The sequence below is a fragment of the Pseudophryne corroboree genome, chromosome 3, assembly GCF_028390025.1.
Source record: "Pseudophryne corroboree isolate aPseCor3 chromosome 3, aPseCor3.hap2, whole genome shotgun sequence".
In the NCBI taxonomy this organism is placed as follows: domain Eukaryota; kingdom Metazoa; phylum Chordata; class Amphibia; order Anura; family Myobatrachidae; genus Pseudophryne; species Pseudophryne corroboree.
In genome coordinates, this window is record NC_086446.1 from 82,448,663 (window position 1) to 82,459,652 (window position 10,990).

Consider the following 10,990-nt stretch of genomic DNA (forward strand, 5'->3'; position numbering starts at 1 on the left):
TCCATCGCTCACATTTACATCATTTGAATTACATTCCATCAGGGTTTACTCTCCTTTCTCTCTGCTTGTTGCAGCTATCTATTGCCCACCTGGGCATCCCAAACAATTTATGGAAGATTTTTCTGCCTGGCTTCCTCACCTCCTATCCTCTGACATCACCATCATCATGGGTGATTTCAATATTGCTCTTGATTGTCCAAAATCTGCTGCTCATGCCTCCAAACTACTCTCTCGGCCTCTCCCAATGGACTGACTCCTCTACTCATCAGGAGGGCCACTGCCTTGATCTAGTATTCACCAGACTATGCTCCGTTTCTGAACTCACTAACACTCCTTTCCCCCTCTCAGATCATAACCTTATCACCTGCATGCTCCGTTAATTCAAACTCTGTGTTGCTGAAGTCCCCCAATCCTCCTCAAACCCACAGAAATAATAACACAATTAATCTTCAAGAACTTTCCACCTCACTCCATAAACTTCTTTCACCTATTTCTGCAATCACCTCTCCTGAGATGGCTGTATCACACTTGAACGAGACTCTAGAACTAGCCCTTGATAAAGTGGCTCCAGCTACCCATCACTCTTCACGTAGGCCTAGATGTCAATCATGGCACTCTAAATTAACAAGACAACTACAAAAACTCACGTAAACTTGAACGTCACTGGCGTAAATCTCGTATTTCAAGTGACTTTTTCACATATAAGACTGTCTACCACTCTTATAGAAATGCCCTGGACACTGCCAAACAAACATATTTCCAAACTCTTACCTCTGCTCAAGCTCTAACCCCAAACGACTCTTTAATACATTTAAATCACTTCTGAATCCTCCCTCGCCTACCCCACCAGCCACTATCAAGGCACAGGATCATGCTTCCTACTTCAAGGAGAAGATTGATAAGATCCGAGATGAAAGGTTCCGGTATGAATGGTCGACAGTCATTAGGTCAACCACTATTGGTCGACATTGACATGGACACATGGTCGACACATGAACATGTCGACGTGAGTTTTTTTACTTTTTTGTGTCGTTTTTTGCGTAAAGTGACTGGGAACCCCAATTAGTGCACCGTGTCCCCTCGCATGGCTCGCTTCGCTCGCCATGCTTCGGGCATGGTGCCTTTGCTCCGCTACCACTTCGCTCAGCACACATTACCGTTCCAATCGTAGTCCACATGGATCGTAAAGTATGGAAAAGTTCCCCAAAAGAAAAAAGTTTCAAAACTCATGTCGACCTTTCCATGTGTCGACCATCTGTCCATGTCGACCATGTCAATGTCGACCAATAGTGGTCGACCTAATGACTGTCGACCATCTGAACGGATACCGAGGTGAAATGGTATGCTCTTCGACAGCCAGTGACCTGCTCAGTTCTTTACCTGAACCCTCTGGCACACTCTCTTCATTTGATCCCACAAATGAAGATGAAGTATCATCACTCTTCTCATCCTGCTTCTCTACTACCTCTCATCTTGATCCTTTACCCTCACAAATAAGTCAAGCTCTGTCTCCGGTGCTCATCCCTACCTTAACTAACATCTGTAATCTCTCTCCCTCCCTCTCTCTCTCCTGGTATTTTTCCTTCACTCTTCAAGTATGCAGTGGTTACTCTCATTTTGAAAAAACAAAATTCTAACCCTAACTCTCTCTAAAACTACCGCCCTATCTTTCAGTTCCCTTTTCTCTCTAAGCTACTTGAGAGACTTGCCTACAACTCAACTCACACACTTTCTTAACTCACACAATTTATTGGACCCACTTCAGTCAGGCTTTCGTTCCCAACACTCCACAGAGACAGCACTGACTAAAGTGGTTAATTATTTGGTCACTACAAAGTCTAAAGGCCATTACTCACTACGTATTCTTCTAGATCTGTCTGCTGCCTTTGACACTGTTGACCACTCTCTTCTCATACAAACACTACAATCCCTAGGTCTTAAAGACACAGCCCTTTCTTGGTTACTATCCTACTTATCTAATCGCTCCTTCAGTGTTCGCTTCTCTGAATCTACCTCCTCTTCACTACCTCTTTCAGTTGGGGTACCGCAAGGCTCAGTCTTGGGTCCTCTGCTTTTCTCTATCTATACCTCATCTCTTGGTAAACTAATCAGCTCTCTTGGATTTCAGTATCATCTGTACACAGATGATACTCAAATCTACCTATCCTCCCCTGATTTGTCCCTATCTGTACTGGGCTGTGTCACTGAATGCCTTTTGGCCATTTCATCTTGGATGACCTCTCGTCACCTCAAACTTAATATTTCAAAAACAGAGTTAATTATATTTCCACCGACCAATAGTAGTTACCAACCTGATATCTCCATCACTGTTGAAAACTCAACAATCAACCCTACCCCACAAGCTCGCTGCCTAGGTGTCATCCTTGACTCTGATCTGTCCTTTGTTCCCCTATTTCAATCTGTCTCAAAATCATGTTACATGCATCTAAAAAACATATCCAAAATACAACCATACCTTACACAAGACACTGCTAAAACTCTAATCCATGCTCTCATTATCTCCCGCATTGATTATTGCAATAGTCTCCTAACCTGTCTTCCCAAAACGAGACTCTCACCATTACAATCCCTTTTCAATGCAGCTGTGAGGCTAATCTTCCTCGCTAGACGTTCATAGTCTGCAGATACACTCTGTCAGTCCCTCCATTGGTTACCTGTATTCTACTGTATTCAATATAAAATACTTTTTTTTTTAATAAAGTAATTTTTATTCAATAGTCTGGAGATTTAAGGTACAGACATTGCATATCATAATCATATCTCAAACATTACATCCATTCATGTTGAATCAAAGCCATGTTTTACACATATCCTACATCAATAGGATATCAGAATATTTTCAATAAAGATGTATACTAGGATTTCCCAATGTTCAGACTCTCATGATCTACGAAGTCCGCAACCATCTATATTAGTCTTCATTAATTTTTATATTTAAACCCGCAACCTAAACTATAAGAAAATAACAAACAACTAAAGAAAGGGCAAGGGAGGCAATTTAAGAAGGAGAGTTAGATTCAGGGCTCCACTAGTCATACACATAAGTAAGTAAGAGGGCTCGCAGGGCCCAGCCGTCATCATCTCAGTACACATCAGGCGCATTAGGTTATTGACAAGCTTGCACTTCAGTGTCTACTATATTTGGGGAACAAGACGAGAGTGGGGGGAATCTAGCCATGGAGACCAAACTCTTTCAAACTTAGCTGATGCACTTTGCTTCATGTAAACATATCTTTCCTTAATTATAGTGTCATTAATTAAGGCCTTAAGTGCAGATATTAACGGTCCTTTGGGGGCCATCCACATTCTTGCAATGCAAACCTTAGCCAAGGCACATACATTTAGAGCATAGAGACCCCTTGAAACTGACCCAGGAGCAAGGCACCCCATTCCCAAGATACAGAATTGTGGGGTAAGCAGTCCGCCAGGCACTCCCGTACTCTCCAGAATTGACCCGACCCCCGACCAGAACACCCTCAACCTCGGGCAATCCCACACCAGATGCCAGAATGTTCCCACCGCCCCCCCACACTTAGGACAGAGATTAGATCTGCCCGTCCCGAACGTAGCCAGCCTAGCTGGAGTCATATATGTTCTGTGTAAGATGAAGAATTGAATCTGCTGATATCTAAGGGACTTGGTAACCTTAGCAGGGTATTCTAAAGCGAGGGCCCAGTCCTCCTCATTTATTAGACCCAAATCCTCCTCCCACCTTCCACGGAGACGCGTCAAAGGGTCCGTATGGAGCTTGGTAAGAAGATATCCATACGCAAGTGAGACCATCTTAGCCTGACCCAAAGTGGTCACAAATGTCTTGATGGGAAATGGGAGGATTCGCGGAGGTGATTCAGCAAATTGGGTCTGGAGGGCATGCCGAAGCTGGAGGTATCTGAAGAAGTAGGAATTGGGTAGGTCAAACTCATCCCTCAGTTGTTGAAAGGATTTTAATGTATTATCTAGATAAAGTTGAGAGACAGATATCACCGATCTAGGGGCCCACACCTCCCGCCCCTCAAGTGCATGCAGTTCAGGGAGCCAGTCAGAGTACCACAAGGGGGTATCCGGGTCTAGGTCGTCATATCTCAAAAGGTCTCTCAGGGCCCGCCAAATCTTTAGGGCCTGAAAAATGATAGGGGGAAGAAATCTAGCTATGCTCCCACTTAGTAACACCTGCATAGGAGAGAGGTAGGGAAAGTAACAACGGATAAACTCACAATGCAAAGAGTCAGTCCCCGAGTTTTGTGCCCATATAGTGATATGAGTCAGCTGAGCAGCGAAGTAATATATCTGAAAGTTAGGTAGAGCCAGGCCGCCGTCAGATCTCTGTCTGGTAAGGGTATTTAGCTGTATCCTAGGTCTTTTATTAGCCCAGATCAGTGAGGACAGAACGCTATTCAATTTTCTAAAGAATATTGGATAGATATACACCGGGGATTGGAGAATAATATACAGGAGCTTGGGGAGTATAATCATTTTAATGAGATTAACCCTGCCAGAGACCGTTAGTGGAAGCTTACACCAAGTCTTAGATTTGCCCATGACCCACTGAGTGGTCGGATCTAGATTCAGGGGGACAAAATCAGAAGGGTCATTAGTTATTTGGATTCCAAGGTACTTAAATTGTACCGTCCAACTCAAAGGCAGGGGGATTCTGGAAACAGTAGGAGGGGGGCCTATAACTGGCATAATGTATGATTTAGGCCAGTTAATTCTAAGGCCCGAATGATCTCCAAAGCCTTCTATCACACTCAGCAGGCTGGGCATTGACCTGGTGTAATCCTGCAAAAACATCAACATGTCATCGGCATATAGAGCTATCCTATCCTCACGTGAACCTGTACATATTCCCACAATATCCGGGTGCGATCTAATCAAGCATGCCAGGGGCTCGATGGCCAAGGCAAACAGCGTAGGGGACAGGGGGCAACCCTGCCTAGTGCCTCGGGTCAATTGAAAAGATGGGGACACATAACCGTTCACCAAGATCCTGGCAGTCGGATGTTGATACAATAGTTTAATCCATTTTATATAATTGGGTCCAAATCCCATACGAGCCAACACCTCCCATAAATAAGCCCACTCAATGCTGTCAAAGGCCTTGGCCGCGTCCAACGAGACCACAGCCGAGTCAGAGGGGGATTCATGCGGGAGCTGTAAAATGGTATATAGTCTACGTAAATTGATAGACGTGGACTTTCCTGGCATGAAGCCGGTCTGGTCCGGATGAATTAGGGAGGTTATCACTGAGTTGAGCCGTATTGCCAATATCTTTGCCAGGATCTTGGCATCGGTGGGAATCAGGGAAATCGGTCTATAGGAGTCCAGAGATTTAGGGTCTTTACCGGGTTTTGGAATCACTATTATAATTGCCTCTGACATGGAGGGGGGGAGATCGTTACTGGCAAATATATCTAAGTACAGGGCATGCAGCTTGGGGCCAAAAAAATCAATATGATTCTTGTATACCTCGGAGGGGATTCCGTCACATCCCGGAGCCTTGCCATTAGGGGACATACCAATGGCCGCAGTCACCTCCTCCAACGTCAAAGGTGCCTCCAGCAGCTCTCGGGCCTCAGAGGAGAGCGCGGGCAGCGGAACACCCCCCATGTAGCATGACAGATCTGAAGCAGAGCGCTGCAACTGTGAATTATAAACCTCAGAGAAGTAAGAACGGAATAACAGCGCAATGTCCGGTGTGGTGTCGACAAGAGAGCCATCCGCTCCGGACATTTGGGTGATTGTGGTCCCAGGACGATCGTAATGTATAAGACGGGCCAGGAGGCCTCCCGTTCTATCAGCCTGCATATATATATTAGTAGCTTTAAAAAGAAGGGAGCGAGAGTTTCTATCAGACAGGTGGGCCAACCAAACTGACTGAGCCATCAGCCATCTTGTCTTTGTCGCGGGGGCGCTGTCAGATAGATATTGGGACTCTAGGTCCCTAGCATCTTTTTCAAGGGCCTGTTCTCTCTCCCTAGAGGCCATTTTATGAGCCGCTATTCGTCCAATATATGATCCTCTCAAGAACGCCTTAAACGAGTCCCAAACTACTGTACCCGGGGCAGACCCTACATTGTCGCCAAAGTACCCCTCCCATTGAGTCTCCAAGTCACCGCAGTTCCCCAGCTGGGTCAGCCAAGAGGGGTGCAATTTCCAATAGGAGTGCCCCCTCTGACTTTCCACAGCAAGAGTCATCATCAGAGGGGAGTGGTCGGAAACCCCTCGAGCCTCGTAGTGAACGTCAATTATCCTAGGGACGAGGGTGGGGGACACCAGCATCAGGTCAATTCTGGAGAAGGAGCCACGAGTGCTGGAGAAGCAGGAGAACTGACGAGCCGCGGGATGACGAAGTCGCCACACATCTACCCATTGCAAACTATTCAAAAAATCCGCAAACTTGGTAGGACCACCTCCCACCAGCGCAGCCTGTGGGGAGTGCCATCGGTCCATAGACATATCCAGGACGTTATTAAAATCCCCCAAGCAAATCACTGGGGTATTAGGGGAGGGAGCTATGAAGGACGCAGCTTGTTGCAGCACATTATATGAGAACGGAGGGGGGACATACACTGCTAAGATGTAATATGGCTGGGAGTTCAGCTTACACTCTATAAATACATATCTTCCATACGGGTCAGTTTTAATCGATATCAACTCGAACTGCACTGTCTTTTTAATCAGAACGGAGACACCTCTAGAAAAGGAGGAGTGGGAGGCATGATATGCCCAGCCCACCCAGGCCCGTCGTAAGGACAGTAACCTATGTCCCTCCAAGTGGGTCTCACTGAGGCATGCAATATCCGGGTCATATTTCTTAATCATATTAAGTATCAAAGAACGTTTGATGTTGTTATTCAGACCTCGAACATTCCATGCCAGAATTTTCAGATTAATCATGACCCCCTATATGCTCTAAACACCTTCCGGATGGACCTCTCCCAGAATACATTTTGAGTATAAGCATTATCAACACCCACAAAACATGACGTATATGAGCCCTGCATTGTAAGCCATAGCATCTGAATATAAAACATCCTTGCCTCAGTAAATACTTGAATAAGAAAAATAACAAACTAAAGAAAAAAATAAAACCCCAAAAACAGCAAAGGGAGGCGCAACTAGCAGCTTCCCAATTAACCTTTCCCACCCCGTATACCACCCCGAACTTCGGCATACTTATATCCCGAACAATCAAGCTAACTACCAAGCGCTAGGAAGGCTAGATTCTTAGCTGAACCTCCAACCTTCTCTGACCAATGCCGCTTGGCCGTGCAAGTCTTGAGCCACCAATGCAAAGAGGGGGGGCTCCCCGAACCATGATCAAGCCTCCGGCAGACCAGGTCCCGGGCTGCTTTCATAGGAGATCAGTCCGGAGCCAGTTGCCGAGCACCCGGTGCAAATCTGTCCAGCCACTGGGCCGCCTCTCTAGGGGAGTTGAAAAACTTGGTCTCCCCATCCGCCACGACTCGGAGCCTTGAGGGAAACAGCATGGAATATGAAATGTTAAGGTCTCGCAGTCGTCTTTTGATGGGCATAAACTGGGCACGATCCTTCTGGACATCTGCGGCAAAGTCCGGGAAGGCCGACACCTTGACTCCATTGCGGACCAGTGGGCCCTTCGTGCGACCTAAGCGGAGAACCGAGTCACGGTCCTTATAGTGCAGGAATTTAGCGATGAAGGTGCGAGGAGGGGCTCCTGGGGGTAAAGGCCGAGATGGTATCCTATGTGCTCGCTCCACCGTAAACTGGGCCGTAAAGGACTCAGCGCCATACATTTCTGTAAGCCAGGATTCAAGGAATTCCTCCGGCTGCGAACCCTCTTCTTTTTCAGGCAGGCCTACGAATCTGACGTTGTTCCTACGCAGCCGTCCCTCCATGTCTAAGAGCTTGGTTTGAAGTGAGGAGACCTGCTGGGTCACCGTGGATACGGACTGCTTAAGGGGGCCACATAAATCTTCCAGGTTGGAGACCCGTGTCTCCGCCTCACCCACTCGCTCTCGGATACGTTGTACATCTTGGCGGAGCAAGGAGAGATCACACTGCACCTTTTCCATCTTATCGGAGAGACGTTGTTCACTGCCGGCTATAGCCTCCAGCACTTGTTGAATAGACGGCGCCCCCACTGCTTCCGGGGAATTAACCGCTGTCTCAGGAGGGGAGGTCGAATGTATTGGAGAGGCTTCACGAGAAGGAGCCGGTGCAGCCCTAGGGTTGGGTTGTCTGGTAAATTTTTCAAGTTTGGCCGCGGCCGCACTCCGGCCGCCCCCCACCATGTTGAGCGGGAGCAGTCACACTCTTCCCAGAGTAAGGCTATAGTATAGGGTTGTAGCTAGATGACGGGCGCAGCCAGGCCACGTATAATCAGTGGCGGGAATCAATCGTCCAGTCAATATGTCAGAGGAATAAAGTAGGATGATGGTACGTAGTACACTGTGGGAGGCTGATGCAGCACAGCAATGTAGGCAGATCTGATCTATGTGCAGTTCCTGATGTTATATTGGGAGGGCCGTGCAATATAAATAGCTGGCTTTGTCTCCAATCTCAGGTAGGTATTAGCATAGTTATTAGGAGAGTAGTAGAAGGAGATATCAGAATGTATGAAAAAAGTTCCTGTGTGCATAAATAGATCACTGGGCAGCAGAGATGAGAGCAGCCCTTCCAAGCATGGAGATCAGTTTCCCTTCTCACAAAATGGCCGCAGTGTCTCTTCCCCTTCCCCAGAGGTACCTTTTATTTTTCTCCTCTTCTCTGGGTGTTAGGGCTCCGGGCCGCAGCCAAACTGGGAGAGGAGAGGCAGCTTCCACCCCCCAGCCTTCTTAGGGTGTTTGCGGATGTAATCTTCCCGTCGCTCTAGCTCCGGTTTTTCCGCGGCCGAGGGCGCCGAAATCGAGGCCGGGGATCCGGAGGAGGCCTAGGCCGCAGGGCCGGAAATCAGCCAGCACCGTCCCTCGAGTCCCGGAGACCGCGACAAACGGCCTCCCGCAGCGCACGGCAGCACAGGGGAGGTATGCAGCCCGGGCAGGCTCACCAGGAGGGTCAGGATGGGTGACAGGAGAAGTTTGTTCGGGGAGCTCCCGAGATCCGCTCCCTACTCCGTTGCTGCCGTGGCCACGCCCCAATATAAAATACTTTTACTTACATACAAGACTATTAACCATACTATACCAACGAACATCACTTCGCTTATCTCAAAATATCTCCCAACCCGACCTCTTCGCTCTTCACAAGATCTGTGTCTCTCATCCACACTCATTACTTGCTCCCACTCACGATTGCAGGACTTTCAACGGGCTGCACCCACTCTGTGGAATGCCCTACCATGCACCAGAACCGCCCACATAACTTTCATAAACCTTCCTATCAAATTGCATCCACTCTGCACAGTCCACACACATCCTCACATGTCTTCTCATCCTTCCTCCCAACCCCGGTTCATCATTGCTGTGTGACCATATCATACAGCCCACCAAGAACCTTTGCAATCTGGCGGACAACTATGCAATAAATAGCACCTTTCCTTGTGTATAAATGCCTATTTCCCTATAGATTGTAAGCTTGCAAGCAGGGCCTTCCTACCTCTATGACTGTTTGTTATTACCCAGTTTTGTTATATCATTATTTCCAATTGTAAAGCGCAAAGGAATTTGCTGCGCTATATAAGAAACTGTTAATAAATAATCACTGATATCGAGATGGTTGTGGTTTTGCTGAAATGTGGTTGGTTGTAGCATTATCAGAAAGGGGTGTGACTGATTTTGTTCTGATTCTTCATGGGTGTTTGGAGGTATGCCTATGCATAAACTGACAATAAATAGGTGTATTTGTGTATAATTATGTGTAGCTGTATTTTTTTACCCTTTAGTAACTTATTACCATTGGATCCAGCAACTCTCTGGTTGGATAAAGGGATTCCTCATCTTTCTAGATAGTATGAACCTCTCTCATCACCTTCTGAAATGTGTTGAATTGACATCTTGAGGTCTCATTTCTGTTGCATAATGGAGAAATGGTGATAAATGACTTAGGACACGGATACCAATGACTCTGCCTTATTATGCATAAATGTTCCAGACTCTGGATATTCAGGCAACAGGGTTGCTTTCCTGTGGGGAGTCTGTATTTTTTATGTTTAATAGGGGTTGGACCTTTATCCAAAGATCTAACCAGTATGGAGACACGTTGGCAGACAAAGGATGGATTAAAAAGGCAAAATAACATACATGGCCAAACGGTCAATCCTAACTTTATTAATAACATTCAAAAGCACAAGTTTGAGTGTCTTAACTGGATAACGTCATGCAAACAAATATTTCACGGTGCTCAACACAGAACAATAAAAGCAGTGAGCCACAGCGCTGGATCTTAGATGTGAAACAACAAATTTAAGTAATGCTACAATTAAATTTATCTTAAATATAAATTTGATTGGTCCCTTTATGACCCCCCCGTCCCCCTCCATGATATCAGCAATAACAGGGTTCTCTAAGGATCCTCTCCGATATGTTATAGAAGTAAGGAAGGGGAGAGTGAGAGTGTATCAATACATACATGGTTTATTCCAGCAAATAAAAGTTGTTATAACACAATACATAAAAGGTGAGCGGTAAGATATAGAGCAGATCGTATCCTCCAAATGAAGTGGCTGCGCACTGTGCCTGAGACAGTCCCGGGTTGTCTCAGAAGGCTGGTCCGGCGGCAGCCTCAGGCTTAGAGTTCGGCACTGATCTCCATGTTCTCCTGAACATGCTCCACATTGCAGCCTCAACACGTTTCAGAGGAAAGCTTGCTTTCTCAAGATGTACTGTTGCATGTCTGATCATTTCTATAAAACTTCCTCCTTCCTTTTGATAGGTTGGTGGGTAATGCGTGCTTGGCACCAGGTGTAATTCACTCACATTCAATCAATGATTAAATATACACTAACATGGATCAATAAAAATATCCGCATTAATGGGAAAAGTATACTAAG